Genomic DNA, 13,711 nt, shown 5'->3' on the forward strand with positions numbered 1-13,711 from the left:
GAGGGTTGTATATTACTAACACCTACTCCTGTATCTAACTCTGTATTAATTGGCAAGCTGTTACATTTTTATATAAATTCTCCTGTAAGTTGTTCCCTACCACCGAAAAAAAGAAAATCTTTTTCCGGCCTATTGCTTGTACATAATTTTGATCTTTTCTCTTCTCATTACATGTCCTAGAAATTCCATCCCTGTCATTATCGTTTTTTTTTAAATGATTTATTCTGATTAATTTTCTCAATACCTCCTAATTTGGAACTCTCTTAGTCCATGGCGGTATTCAAGATTGTTTTGTAAAGCAATAATTCAGTTGCATTTATTCTATTTCTCAAGTTCTTGCTTAATTTCCGTCTCTTATTCATAATTAAGCGTGGACCATAACTAAGACTCTAGTGCTCTTACGCTTGTCTGAATTCTGTTGTTTGTTTTCTTATTGCTAGTCATTTTTGTCTATTAGTATTCTATTATCCATTTCTTTATTAAATCCTACATCATAATACCTAAATATACAAAGGCATTTTTACTTTATTGTTGTCCCGTCCATTATGATGGTGCAATATGGAGGTTGGAAGTTTTTCATGCTACTACCACTACTTTTATTTGTGTGTTGTTTTCATAGACTCCTTTAAGGAAGGACTGGAACGTCAGGACCTCGGGGTTTTGAGTCTGAAAGATTAACTTGAGTCTGGACTAAAATTACTTCTAGAAGGGCTAGAAACACGTTCTCTGGATCAAAATGGGGGTTTTTGAGGATAGTGAGTTCAACAGTAACATTTTCAACACCACCTGGGGTCATCTTCAAGGTCTAAAGGTCATTTATCAAGGTCAAATTTGTGAAATTTGGTCATTTTTGCTCGTTTTTTGTGTGTAACTCATAAATGGTGAGAGATAGCTGATTATAATATGAGGCAAGTCTGCAGAGCTGTCTGAATTTAATATATATTGTCATATATCGTCCTTCAAGAAAGGACTGGAACGTCCCCTGATCGGGGTTTTTAACTTGAGTCTGAAGGATTAACTTGAGTCCTGGACTAAAATGACTTCTAAGAAGGGCTAGAAACACGTTCTCTGAGTCAATATGGGGGTTTTTGAGGACGGTGAGTTCAATAGTGACATTTTCAACACCACCTGGGGTCATCTTCATAATCTTCAAGGTCAAAAGGTCATATTTCAAGGTCAAAATAGTAAATTTTGGTAATTTTTACTCGTTTTTGTGTGTAACTCATAGATGGTGAGGGATGGCTGATTATAATAAGAGGCAAGTCTGTAGTTCTGTCCAAATTTAATATATATTGTCAAATATTTTATTACTCAAACATTCCAAACAAGCCCTAAAACAATGAAACACTAAAATAAGAAATAAAGAACGGTATTTCTTATCACAACAAAACTCAAAGACATTAACATTTGATTAGATGAACATCGCTAGACTTCAAAACAGGTATTTTTGCTTGAGAAATTTTAGGTCACGGAATATAGGTCATAATTCATCATTATTATGACAGTGAAGATCCTTTACAAGAGGAAATATATAATTGTGGCTTTGATATGGATTTATTCATTTTTTATATCTATTTATTTATCCTTTTTTTATGTGTGTGTGTGCGTGAAAGACTATTGATACTTAATTACACTACACATCTTTTTTTCCTGGTTCCAAATATTTTGAAGTAGTTTGAAAAAGAATTCGTATCAATTATGAAAAAAAAGGTGATTGAAAAACTCCATAGTATGTTAAATAAAACAGAAGGCGTCAGGAAACTATTTGGCTTGAGAAAAATGACGCCACAACTCCGGCTGAAAACACAGCCTACATCAGTAGCTGAGTATAAGGATAAATTTGACATATTTAAGGTGATATGAAGCTATGAAAAACGTTAAGTTTATGCTAGTACTGTGAAAATACTCAATCACAAATATAAACAGCTGAAAATTTCGTGTAAGTAAGATTTGACGATGAAATCCATTTGGTTATTTGTCAAACGATCTGCAAATAGCGATGCATATATTCAAATAGAGAAATTCATCCGTTCTGATAGTAATAAATATTGCCATTATAGTGTGTAACGTCGAGGGGGTTCACATAACAGAGCAACGCATGTATATAACCTCTAAATATTCGTTTTTATTATCATTGTATGCTGTTTAGAGAATAATTTCATCGTGATCGGAAGTATATATTTTGAGGAATGCATTGATATAATTAAAATAATAGTTTTTATTTTACAACAATTTTGGCGATCTTACACTTCAGTTTCCTTGACAATAGGGAGTCTTTATACGATACGCAGATTCACAATTATATAAGTGTTTTTTTTTTATTTATTTATGTTTTTTTTTTAAATCTTATGCGATGCTATTTTTCCATAAAAAGACAATCATAAACAAAATAAAAGTATGATTCTAGACACTTCAATGACGTTGTAGGCACTTACGAGGATTACTGTCTTTCCTGGAAAGTTTCATCACCCCTTTCATAAGCAGACACCTTCCTACATTTTCTTACACTTTTACACATTTCAGTCCATGTATCTGAGAACGTTTTTGTCTTTCCACTTAATACTATTGACTACCAGCGTCTTTACACATTTTTCCTTAAATTTTCGAACAATCTAACACAAGCGAATCAATTGCTCAATGAAGGCATACTCCTCAATATGGAATCATTAATAGTTTAATTCAAGATGTAATAACATAAAGACCCTCGGTAGCTCGGTTCTCGCACTGTGACGTCACTGCTACGTTACGGCTAGGCAGTGCATTTAATTTACTGATCCTATTCTTTGTTTACGTTCAAAGATTCTAATTAATTCAGTTATTATTATTATTATTATTATTATTATCATTATTATTATTATTATTATTATTTTCATTATTATTATTATTATTATTATTATTATTATTATTAGTAGTAGTAGTAGTAGTAGTAGTAGTAGTAGTATTATTATCATTATCATTATCATTATTATTATTATTTTATTATTATTATTATTATTATTATTATATCCGGGCTCGAGGCAAGTAGTCCTGATGGAAGATCCCTTCGACTGCTTCCTACTGTATGATATTTCTGCGAGTGATATCACAAGAGAATTATCGTCAGGTATCACAGGGTTCTAACTCCTGGAACGACTATCCGAATCTATCGTGTATAATCAGGGACGTATCCGAATATAACCATAGATATCTGCACCCCCAGTAGACTTCACCCAATCTAATCCACTAAGGGGAAGAATAAGTGAGGAGCTGTTACATATGCGCTCACCTTACAGTGCCCCCGTACATCTCTGGCACCTCATTCCTTTGTCGCAGTTTCAATCTACTGTTGTGCTTTTTTGTTATGCGCTCTTTATCAGCTTATTTTGAAGATTTTTTTCGCATGATGGCTTCCTCTTCATCGACTAAGTTGAGTACCAACCTTTCTTAGCAGTTTGCCTTAGCTGTAAATGTTTTGGTTCCCTACGGGAAAAGTTCTTTAGCTTTTACCTTGAGGGAGAATAATTTGGAGTGTGACGGTACTCCCGCTGAAGTCCAGCTAGCTTGGGCATCTGGTTTAGTAACTGATCGCCCTTAATTTTTGTGTTCAATTTATTTATTGTATAAGTTCCATGTTAGCAAGTAGTTTTTTAGCATTGCGATTCTTTGAGCTCTATTTTATGTTTGCATTTACATTTCATTTTTGTTTTTTATGTTTTTGTTGGTGCGTGTCTGCTTTGGTTAGCCTAGCCTTGAGAGCGGTAACTTTTCAGTTGAAGACGGACTCACCGATGTCGATTTGGTCTGTCTTACCGTACTCGTTGACAGTGGCCTTTCTCTTTGGTGTTTTTTTTACCTCAGTTATACTATTTTTGCTGAGTTATTTTGTCCACTTGTTTGCGATTTTTTGGTATTTTAGACCGTTTAGGCTGCAATTAATGGTTTTTTGGAGGTCCCCTTTGTGAAGAGTGAGCTTATTTATTATTTTATAAGTCAGTACGCTGAGTTTATGTACTGCCGTCCCTTCTAGCCTTTGGGATTTCTCCTTTGACTTGTCGCATTCTGACCATGCCTATCCTTCGACGGCGTATCCGTTGGTCCGCCATGCTACATTCGTTCGAGATACCTCATGCTGGGTTCTTGCAGTTCTTACGAGTTCACCTTTGCTAAGGGTGAGCAAAAAATATCAGTGCGCTGACACTAGTGGTCTGCCGTTTCCTAGCCTCTGGAATCTTTTAGATCAAGTAGCTCCATTACTTAGATATTAATTTTAGTTACATATTTGGGCATTCTACCCCATGTCGTTACCTCTCTCTGTGGTTGGTCTTTCCGGCACTGACATTGACCTCAGAATTGTGTTTTATGATGCTGTGTTTTAGCAATTGTTGTTAGTGAGGGCTAGTTCCATCTGGGTTCTGGCCCTCCAGAGCTGTCAGTATACTTTTCCTCGTGGACTGAGTTGTTACACTAATGGCGGTGCCAGTACTTACGGCCTTGTCATCTCCTAGGGCATTCCTTACTTTTTACCTGTAATAGTGATGTGTCGCTATCTACGGCGGTGACACTTTAAGTGGCACTGCCATCATATACTGCACTATGTTTCTGTGGAAAGTATTACCGTATGTCTCTGCTGCCATACATTTACCGACATTGTCGTTACTGGCGGTGGGACTAGTCTTAGTATATGGGAATGATCATTATGCCTTCGCCTTAGGGCAAGTTTTATGTTGACGGTACTCCCGGCAACATTTTTACCTCTAAGACACATGTCCTTCTTTTCTTTTGAGACTGCTTTGTCTACTATAAGGTGGGTTCTCTACTATATGTAGATGAGTACAACCACGGATTAACATAAAGGCCTTATTTCTACTACTTTTGAGGCTTCTTTTGTATGCTGGCCATGGATGTCTCTTTTAAGAAAGGTCTTCCATATCTTGGCATAGAGATAACCACTACATATGGTTATGTATTTTCTATCAATTTATCCATTTCCCTTTGAGGGTGTGGATTGGATTTTTCATTGATAATTCTACAGCTTAGATCCCTTTGTTAGGTTCTCTCTTGTAAGATTATCAATTTGAATTTTTGTCTTTTGTTGCTACAGACGTTTGCTCAGTTATCGATGCGTCGATATCGTATTCTATTTGAATACTGGCTATGTTGCCTTATGATTGGCTTTTTCTCTGCGGAGATATAGGAGCTATGGTTCATTTTATGAACATATCCCCCTCCCCCTAACAATTATGTTACACGTAGCCATTATCTTTTAAAGGCTATTTATTCCAATCTCATGCCCTTTATAGGGGTTTTGATATTTTGTTCTTTATCTGCTACTTTCTCACCAATTGCTTTTACACACAATTTGGGGATTATCTCTTCTTTTTCTCTTTACAGACGGTGTCTACGGAGTAGATGCACTGTAGAGTGGAGATTTGTGCCAGGACCGTGAAGTACCCTTGCGGTCATGATACTTGTAGGACCCATGCCAAGTGTCGGAGGATGAAGGGTCTAGTCTCCTACTGGGATCCACAAGATTGCAGTGTATGTAAGGACATGCATCACATTTGGGGTGGATATCGAAAGGTATCTCCGAGGATGAACGGATGTTCTTCCAGAGATTTCTTAGGTACCTGTGTCAGAGAATTCAAGAAGAATTCAAGAAGAACGCTTCCAAAGGCTTCTTTCCTTCCATCTACAGAGTGGAAGGATATTCTCTTCCCTAAGGCGGAACCTGACTCGGTTTTGGGGTATTTTCAGCCTAAACCAATCCCAACCGTCCAGCTACATGTGGATGAAGCATTAGGTGCTATGAGCCTGATATTGGAAAACATGTCCACAGTTTCCTCTCTCTCTCTCTGGGTAGAGTATCGGTTGTGCTATCTACTGCGGAGTCAGATGAGGAACCTCTCCCTCCAGTGGATGATTTTTATCTGCCTGAGTTTGATGATGATAGTGTGACGTCTGTTAGGGGCTCAGTTGTTTATGCTATTTCAACTTCTACTACAACTGTGGCCTCCTTGTCTACGACCACGACTACATCTTCTGTGAGGGGAGCGGTTCCTGCTTCTTTTCCTCCTCCATCTCCTAGAGGAGACTCTGGAACCCAAATCCCCTCCATTGCCAAGCACATTGGAGGGTTCATCCCCATTGGCTAACATAAAGACTTTCATGGAAGGGACCAAACAATATCAACGTATAATGTTCAAAGCCTTGCATTAGGAGATACAGGCTTTGGAATCACAGGAGGATCTGGGTAAGGTTAAAGTCTTGCCTTCTCAGCTACCTTATTGTAAGCAGAAGAATTCGTGGAGGTACGCAGGTTACGCGGTACTCTCTGAAGGTATCCTCCAAATTGGCGAAGGGCTAGGCTCCAGGCCGGTGGCTGATCTGGAATTTTATCCAGATATTGAGGCCTATCCCTTTTGCTATGTGAGGTTACCTGAAGGTGTTCCATAGAGGGATGATACTATCCCTAAAGAAACGATCCTTCTAGAACATACGAGGCCCAGCACCTGGCAGTGAAGGAATTAAATATGGCAGGGTGCTTTTGGTAAAAGGTTAGTCACCTTTGTAGCTCTGGACACAATGGTCTAATCCATTTTGCTCCGAAGGGGGTTCGTAGCTTTGGAAGACGCCATTCGGGAAGGTAAATCTCTCCATGTGTTGGAAGAATGTAGACCTCTATCACACGTTCTTCCACATGATGCTGACCATTGGATGAATGTCCTGTTTACTTTTTCAGAAGGTAAACTGGATAAGGATGTAGCAAGTCGACAATTCAATAAGAAACTGCCTAGGATTCCTGAACACCTCCCTAAAGCTGAACTGGAGACTAGGGAGAGACTATCAGCTTCGATGCCTCTCCAGTGCTTCATAGAAATGATGATTGGGAATTTTACCGATACCCCAGTCTTTTCCCTATTAACAAAAACTCATCTGGCTACATTTATGAAGGATCTCTATGCTTTCTTCCGGGCTCGTAGAGTCTGTCGACAACATGTTCTCGCTTCAGCCACTATACGCCATGAGCCAAAACATCTCATCGACTCTTGCATTTGGGGAAAGGACCTTTTTCCCCAGAAGCTAGAGAAGGAGGTTTTAGATAAGGCTGCAGCCGAGAATAAGAGCCTGTTCCAGAAGTGGGGGATCTCTCTGAAGAGGAAATTCACCTCGTGGGGTAGGACCACACCCTAAGAGGTCCCGTAATCCAACCTATCTTAGGAGGTTGTTTGCTCTTCCTCATCCCGCGACTTCAGAGTCCCCGGCTTTTAATCCGGTGTATGAGCAGGGGTCTCCGTCCTCTTGATCCCAAAAGAGAGAAAGAGACGGTAGAGGCCGCTCAGACAGAGGAGGCAGATCCAGTGGTCGCGGACATCGAGGTGGCAGGGAAGGAAGGGGTGCAAATCCTCAGCTCAAACAATGAAGATATTCCAGTTGTGGGACGGCTGCCCTTGTTCAAGGACCGGTGGTCGTCAGACCCTGGGCACTGAGCCTCATTTCCAACGGATTGGTTTAGAAGTGGAAGGAACAGCCTCCAAAGCTCAGGAGATTTTACCAGAAGTCAACACCTCCTCTGAAACAATATGTACAAGACCTTCTGAAGAAAAGGGTTATCCGTTGCACGATATGAGATTTCAAGGTCGTCTATTTTGCGTGCCTAAGAAAGATTCGATTATACTTCGAACTATTCTCGACTTGTCCCATCTAAACCTGCTCGTTCAGTGCGACAAATTCCGTATGCTGACTATTTCGTAGATATGGACCTTACTACCCCAGAAGTCTTACACCGTCTCAATAGACCTTACTGACTCTTATTGGCATTTTCCAATAGGTCGAAGCTCTTCCCCTTATCTTGTTTTCAGCCTGGAGCGAAAGGTTTATGTATTCAGAGCTATGACATTCGGGCTCAACATAGCTCCGAGAGTTTTCACGAAGGATATCGACACAGTCGTTCAACAACTTCGGGAAAAAAGCCTTCAAGTAGTGCCTTACCTGGACGACTGGCTAGTGTGGGCTTCTTCGGCACTGGAGTGCTCAGAAGAAACCTCTCAAGTTGTCAGGTTCCTTCAGTCTCTAGGATTTCAGATCAAGTTCAAGAAGTCAAGACTGGCCCTAGGTCAAGTTTTCTAGTGGCTGGGGATTCATTGGAACCTACAGTCTTATTCCCTTTCTATACCTCCCTCTAAGAGGAAAGAAATAGTGAAGTCAGGCCGGTCTCTGATCAAGTCGGGAACGACCACTAGGCGACGCCAAGAGAGGGTTCTAGGATCTTTGCAATTCACCTCAGTAGCGAACCCTGTCCTCAAAGTAAGGCTCAAAGATGTAAGTAGAGTTTGGAAACGGCGAGCCTCCAAAGCTCTTCGCGACCATCACAAGAAGACCCCGGTGTTACTCCGAAGCCAACTTTGACCGTGGTCCACTGCCAAAACTGTTACAGATAATACTGTTGTGCTTTCCTGCTCCGGCAGTAATTCTTTATATGGACGCCTTATTCGACGGTTGGGGAGGTCATACCCCACTCATGAAAGTGAAAGGTGGTTGGTCCAAGAGATTTCAACAATTCCACATAAATATTCTGGAGGCCATGGTAGTCTTCTTGTCCCTCAAAAAGTTACACTTGAAGAAGAACATTCACATTCGTTTAGTCCTCGACAGCAAAGTAATAGTCCATTGCATCAACAGGCAAAGGTTGAGGTCTCCTCAAATAAATCCTGTAATGTTAGCCATCTTTATGTTTGCTCAGAGGAAAGGTTGGCATCTGTTAGCATCCCACCTTCACGGAGTAAGAAATGTGATGGCAGACTCCCTATCTCGGACAAAACACAACCTCTAGAGACGGAATGGTCTCTAGACAGAAAATCATTCTCTTTCGTGCAGGATCAATTCCCTTGACGTCAAGTTGATCTATTTGCGACGAGTCTCAACAAGAAACTTCCCTGCTATGTAGCACCGAACATGGATCTAGCAGTTGTGAGCATGGATGCTATAACCTTGGATTGGAATTGTTGGGCGAGGATTTACCTGTTTCCACCCTTCAATCTTCTCATGAAGGTTCTGGACAAGCTTCTATTGTTCAACAGGACAGCGGCCCTGGTTGCTCTTCTGTGTCCGAAGAGGAACTGGTTCCCATTGGTGACAGAAATGAACCCCAAGTTAGTGCCATTGCCCAACCTGATTTTGTCCCAGGAGGTACAGCAAAAGATTGTCTACACTTTATCATGGAAAACGAACAACCTTCATCTCATGATTTTTTTGCCTTAGCTCTGGATAAGAGATTTAAATTTCAACGTGATAAGTTGGAGTTTACAGAAAATTATAAGACTTCAACTACCTTGACCCAGTATGAAACTTTGTGGAATAATTGGGTCAGAAACGTTAAGGACAGGAATCCAGATTCAATTATCAAGGATTTTTGTTTGGGATTTTTGATTGAATCACACATGCAATGTCTAGCTTCCTCCACGATTTTCTCGTATTTGCCAGCCCTTGTTAGACCTATTCGATATGCTTTTGATATCGATTTCAACTTGGATCTCTTCAATAAGATTCTGAAAGCTTGTGCAAGGTTTCGACCTTCGGCTCCGCCAAAACCTATCTCCTGGTCTTTGGACAAAGTGTTACAATTTTCCTTGGAAATTAACAATCAAACTGCTTCTATTCGTGATCTGACTCAAAAAGTTATTTTTCTAATTGCAATGACTTCTGGTGCTCGTGTTAGTGAGATTGTGGATCTCTCATGAGACAAGGGTAACATTGAATTTGTGGATAACGGTGAAGTTAATTTATACCCGGATCCTACTTTTCTAGCTAAGAATGAACTTCCCTCTAAACGTTGGGGTCCGTGGAAAATAGTTCCCCTAGTAAGTGATATCTCCCTGTGCCTAGTGCAGTGCTTAAAAGCGTATCTATTAAGAACAGTGCATTTTAAATGTCGTCAATTAATTAAGGGGGAAACAGTATGATCAGATTTGTCTTTGAAACAGATAAGAGCAAAGATTACTTATTTTATAAGAAGAGCGGACCCGGCTGTTATGCCATTGGGTCATGATCCTAGGAAATAGGCATCTTCAATACATTTTTTTCCAGTAATATGTCCTTTGAGGGCTTACAGACATACACAGGTTGGAAGTCCACTAGGGTTTCCTTCAGGCATTATTTGAAACAATTGGAAGAGATACGTCATTATGTGGTGGCCACGGGTAGTGTTATCAAACCCGCTACATCGCTGTAGCTCTCAAGTGTGTCCTAGGGCACTCATCCAGCTTATTTTTTTTAATGAGTAAACAGGGAGTTCTTGTTTCAGGATCATTAACAATTTCTGTTTTTCAGGATTCCTTAATGTATCTCTGATTTCAGTTTGTACTTTCATAACTATAGTATATCTGCCGTGGTGTCGATTACCCTATAGTTCAATTTATTTGCTTACTTGTGTTTTTTTTCTTTATTATTTGACTTAATTTGTCATAAGTTCCTTCCAGTGTCTCATGTCAGGTTTTTTATTCTACCCTCATATTACCTTGTGTATAGGTTTAGTAGGGATGTATTATTGAGTACAACCACATATCATTTTTGCCAATTATATTATTTATTATCATTCTTTGCTCTGATGGTTTTTGTAAATAAAAGACTGTGATATTTTGCATACCTTTTATTTTAGCCCTATTTTATTTTTAGTGGAAATAAAATTACTGTGCCTATTGATTCTTATCCTTCCTGATCAGTATTTGTTTCATACATTTTACTCACTGTGTCTACTACAATTTTAGCTGTTTGGCTTTGGACCTGTTCTGCCTCCTTAACTGGCTATCATACTTATAAATACAGCTTCATTATTGTTCGTGAATAAAGATTGAGTTTGATACTTATGCATCGACAGAGTAATCCGGTTAGCGCATTTCGGTACTGGGACCTTTCTTCAAAGCCTCCTACCGAGTAATAGGTAGTTCTCTGGTACACTTCCATCAGGAAGACATGGCTCGAGCACTAGAAAGGGATTTTGACGTAGGAAAAATCTATTTTTGGATTAGATAGCCATGTCGTCCTGATGGCCAACCAGTTACGACGTCCCTCCCCAATTCCTTGTAGGATGCCCCTTTTTTCACAGTTGTTCCTCTGCGATGTGGAATAAGGCACCAGAGACATACAGGGGTGCCAGAGACATACAGGGGCACAGTAAGGTGAGAGGATATGTAACGGCCACTCACTTATCCTTCCCCTTAGTGGATTAGACTTGGTAAAGTCTATTGGGGGTGCAGATATCTATGGTTATCTTTGGATACGTCTCTAATTATACATGATATCTTCGGATAGTCTTTCCGGGGGTTGGAACCACGTGATACCTGACGGTAATTCTCTTGTAATATCAGTCGCAGAAATATTATACAGTGGGAAGTAGGTGGAGGGAACTTCCATCAGGACGACATGGCTATCTCACCCAAAAATAAATTTTTCCTACGTCAAAATCCCTTTATTATTCAAGTTACAACCCTTGTTGGGGAAGCAGAAAACCAAAAGCCCAAACGGCTCTAATAGTGGAAGCAGCCTAGAAATATATGGAAATAAGGGAATAATAATCAAATTGTATATATGAGATGAGCAAAATATATGAAACATTTAAATATCAGTAACGTAAAAATGGGTCAGTCATATATGAAGTATGAAAGAGATCAATCAACATCGAGGGAGCCCCTCACTTGAGAGGCCTGAAATACGACAATTTTGCGGTCCTTGGACGAAATCTAGGTTTACTCACTTCTGACAACATTGGTGTGTGCTACAGCCAACCTCCAAGTTGGTGGAAAATCTTTTTGTGTGTAAATATCCACTATGAAAATACCTGAAAAAATATTATTTTCTGTTATCTCTTTTTTGAATTTTACCTATATATTCAATAGGTAATTACAGTATATTTGTTATACGACTTTTATCCTATCCCTAAGATTTCTGATGAGCTGAGACAACAACTGTAGGACACAGACCAGCTTAGCCCGGTGTCAGATTAAACTTCATTGCAGCGATATCTCAAAACAATATTTCTCATTAGATTTTTGGTTTTAAAACTATAACGCTTTGTTATTTGTCGTCCAATTTTAGAAATAAAATAACATTAAAATCCATGATTAATTCATCATCGAAAGAATCGTTATTTTTTTTATTTCAAAATATCCTGATTTAAGTTTTTTATGAATTTTTTATTTACGTAATATTTATTTTTCCTTTTAAATCAATGAAATTGTAGATGAATGTTCTTTTTTTTAAATCTATCTCAATTCATTTGCTAGAGCAACTCTTTTTGTGTATTAATTGCTTTCGTAAATAAAATTTAGTTAAAAACTAATCAAACCTTAGGATTTTGAATAAATGCATCTAAAATCTGGAAAAAAATAGTAGATAAAGAAAATTAATGGATATACATTTATGAAACTTCTTGAGGTAACTTTACATTAAGTGACCTATGATTGGGAGGCAGAAAATAATCGCACCAGGCCATATTTCAGCCCCCTCATGCAAGTGATGCGCTCCTCTTACTTAAAACATATTTGCATATATACATGTACCAAAAAGTTTGAAAAAAAATATGTATTACTTGACTGAGGTGGTATTTTCAGTTATTTGGAACGATTTGACAAGAGAGATAGTAGATATATTCATTTGACCGTGTTTTGAGAGGAAATAACCAAACTGCATCACTGGTGGGTGACAAGTGCATCGCCCGTCGTCGTGATTCTGTAACATCCCTTGAGAGGACATTTAGCTATCGTGTCCCTCATTGAACACAGCTAATGTTATTCCGTCTTGGGTTATCTTTCTCTTTTTATAGACCTAAAAAACACGCAAGATGAAATAATATATTATCTGGGCAGGGGGGGCGGGGTCAGATATTACAAAAGATGCTAACATTTTCGCAACTCCACCACAAAAACCATGGATTGACCCACAAAAGTTAACGAAGAAGTTTTTATGGACAAATCGTTTTTATGTTAAAGTAAATCATAAGCCAGGTATTTGCAAAAAACTGCTACTTTCACGTTATTCTTTTTATTTTTTTTTTCAAGATGGATGCAAGATTAGTGTTAATAAGTATCTTATTATGAACACAACAAAGCTTACAGCAGATCTCCCTGATAATTTTTCTGATACGGTACTTTTTCTTTTGTTTAATAAACTAATATTAAAGTCGGTGGCTTGAGAATCTGACCATCATATATTAGCCGTATGTGGATGATAGAAGGTTGACATGAATAGGGTTGGAATGGAAACTGAGGTTAACACTGATTTACATTAATAGTGATAAAAATAAAAACCCGAATCATAAACTGAAATCTTTCGTGATGTTGACTCTCAAATCGTGTTTTTAAACTCGATTCCAATTCACGGTCGCCAGAGATCTCATTACGATGCAACGAAATAATTAAACTCCCTGGATTATGCTTGCCTCAATTTGCCTGACTTGACATTGTTATTGATTAAAGTGAAGTACTACATAATAAGTACCGCAAATGAAGGTTCATTAAGGCAAATTGAACACGAACACTTTAAGAAAAATCTGAAAATTCTCTTTGACCTCATTCATCAACATTTAAGCAAGACGGACATGATTGATATTCACATGAAATAAAAAATAGTTGAGTTTAAATAAGATCTCTTGACACCGGAAGTTAATCATAAAGCAAAATCTCCCACGGAAGGAATGAAATCTTTTATGCTGTAGGGATATATATATATATATATATAT

The sequence above is a fragment of the Palaemon carinicauda genome, chromosome 5 (assembly GCF_036898095.1).
Source record: "Palaemon carinicauda isolate YSFRI2023 chromosome 5, ASM3689809v2, whole genome shotgun sequence".
Taxonomy (NCBI): domain Eukaryota; kingdom Metazoa; phylum Arthropoda; class Malacostraca; order Decapoda; family Palaemonidae; genus Palaemon; species Palaemon carinicauda.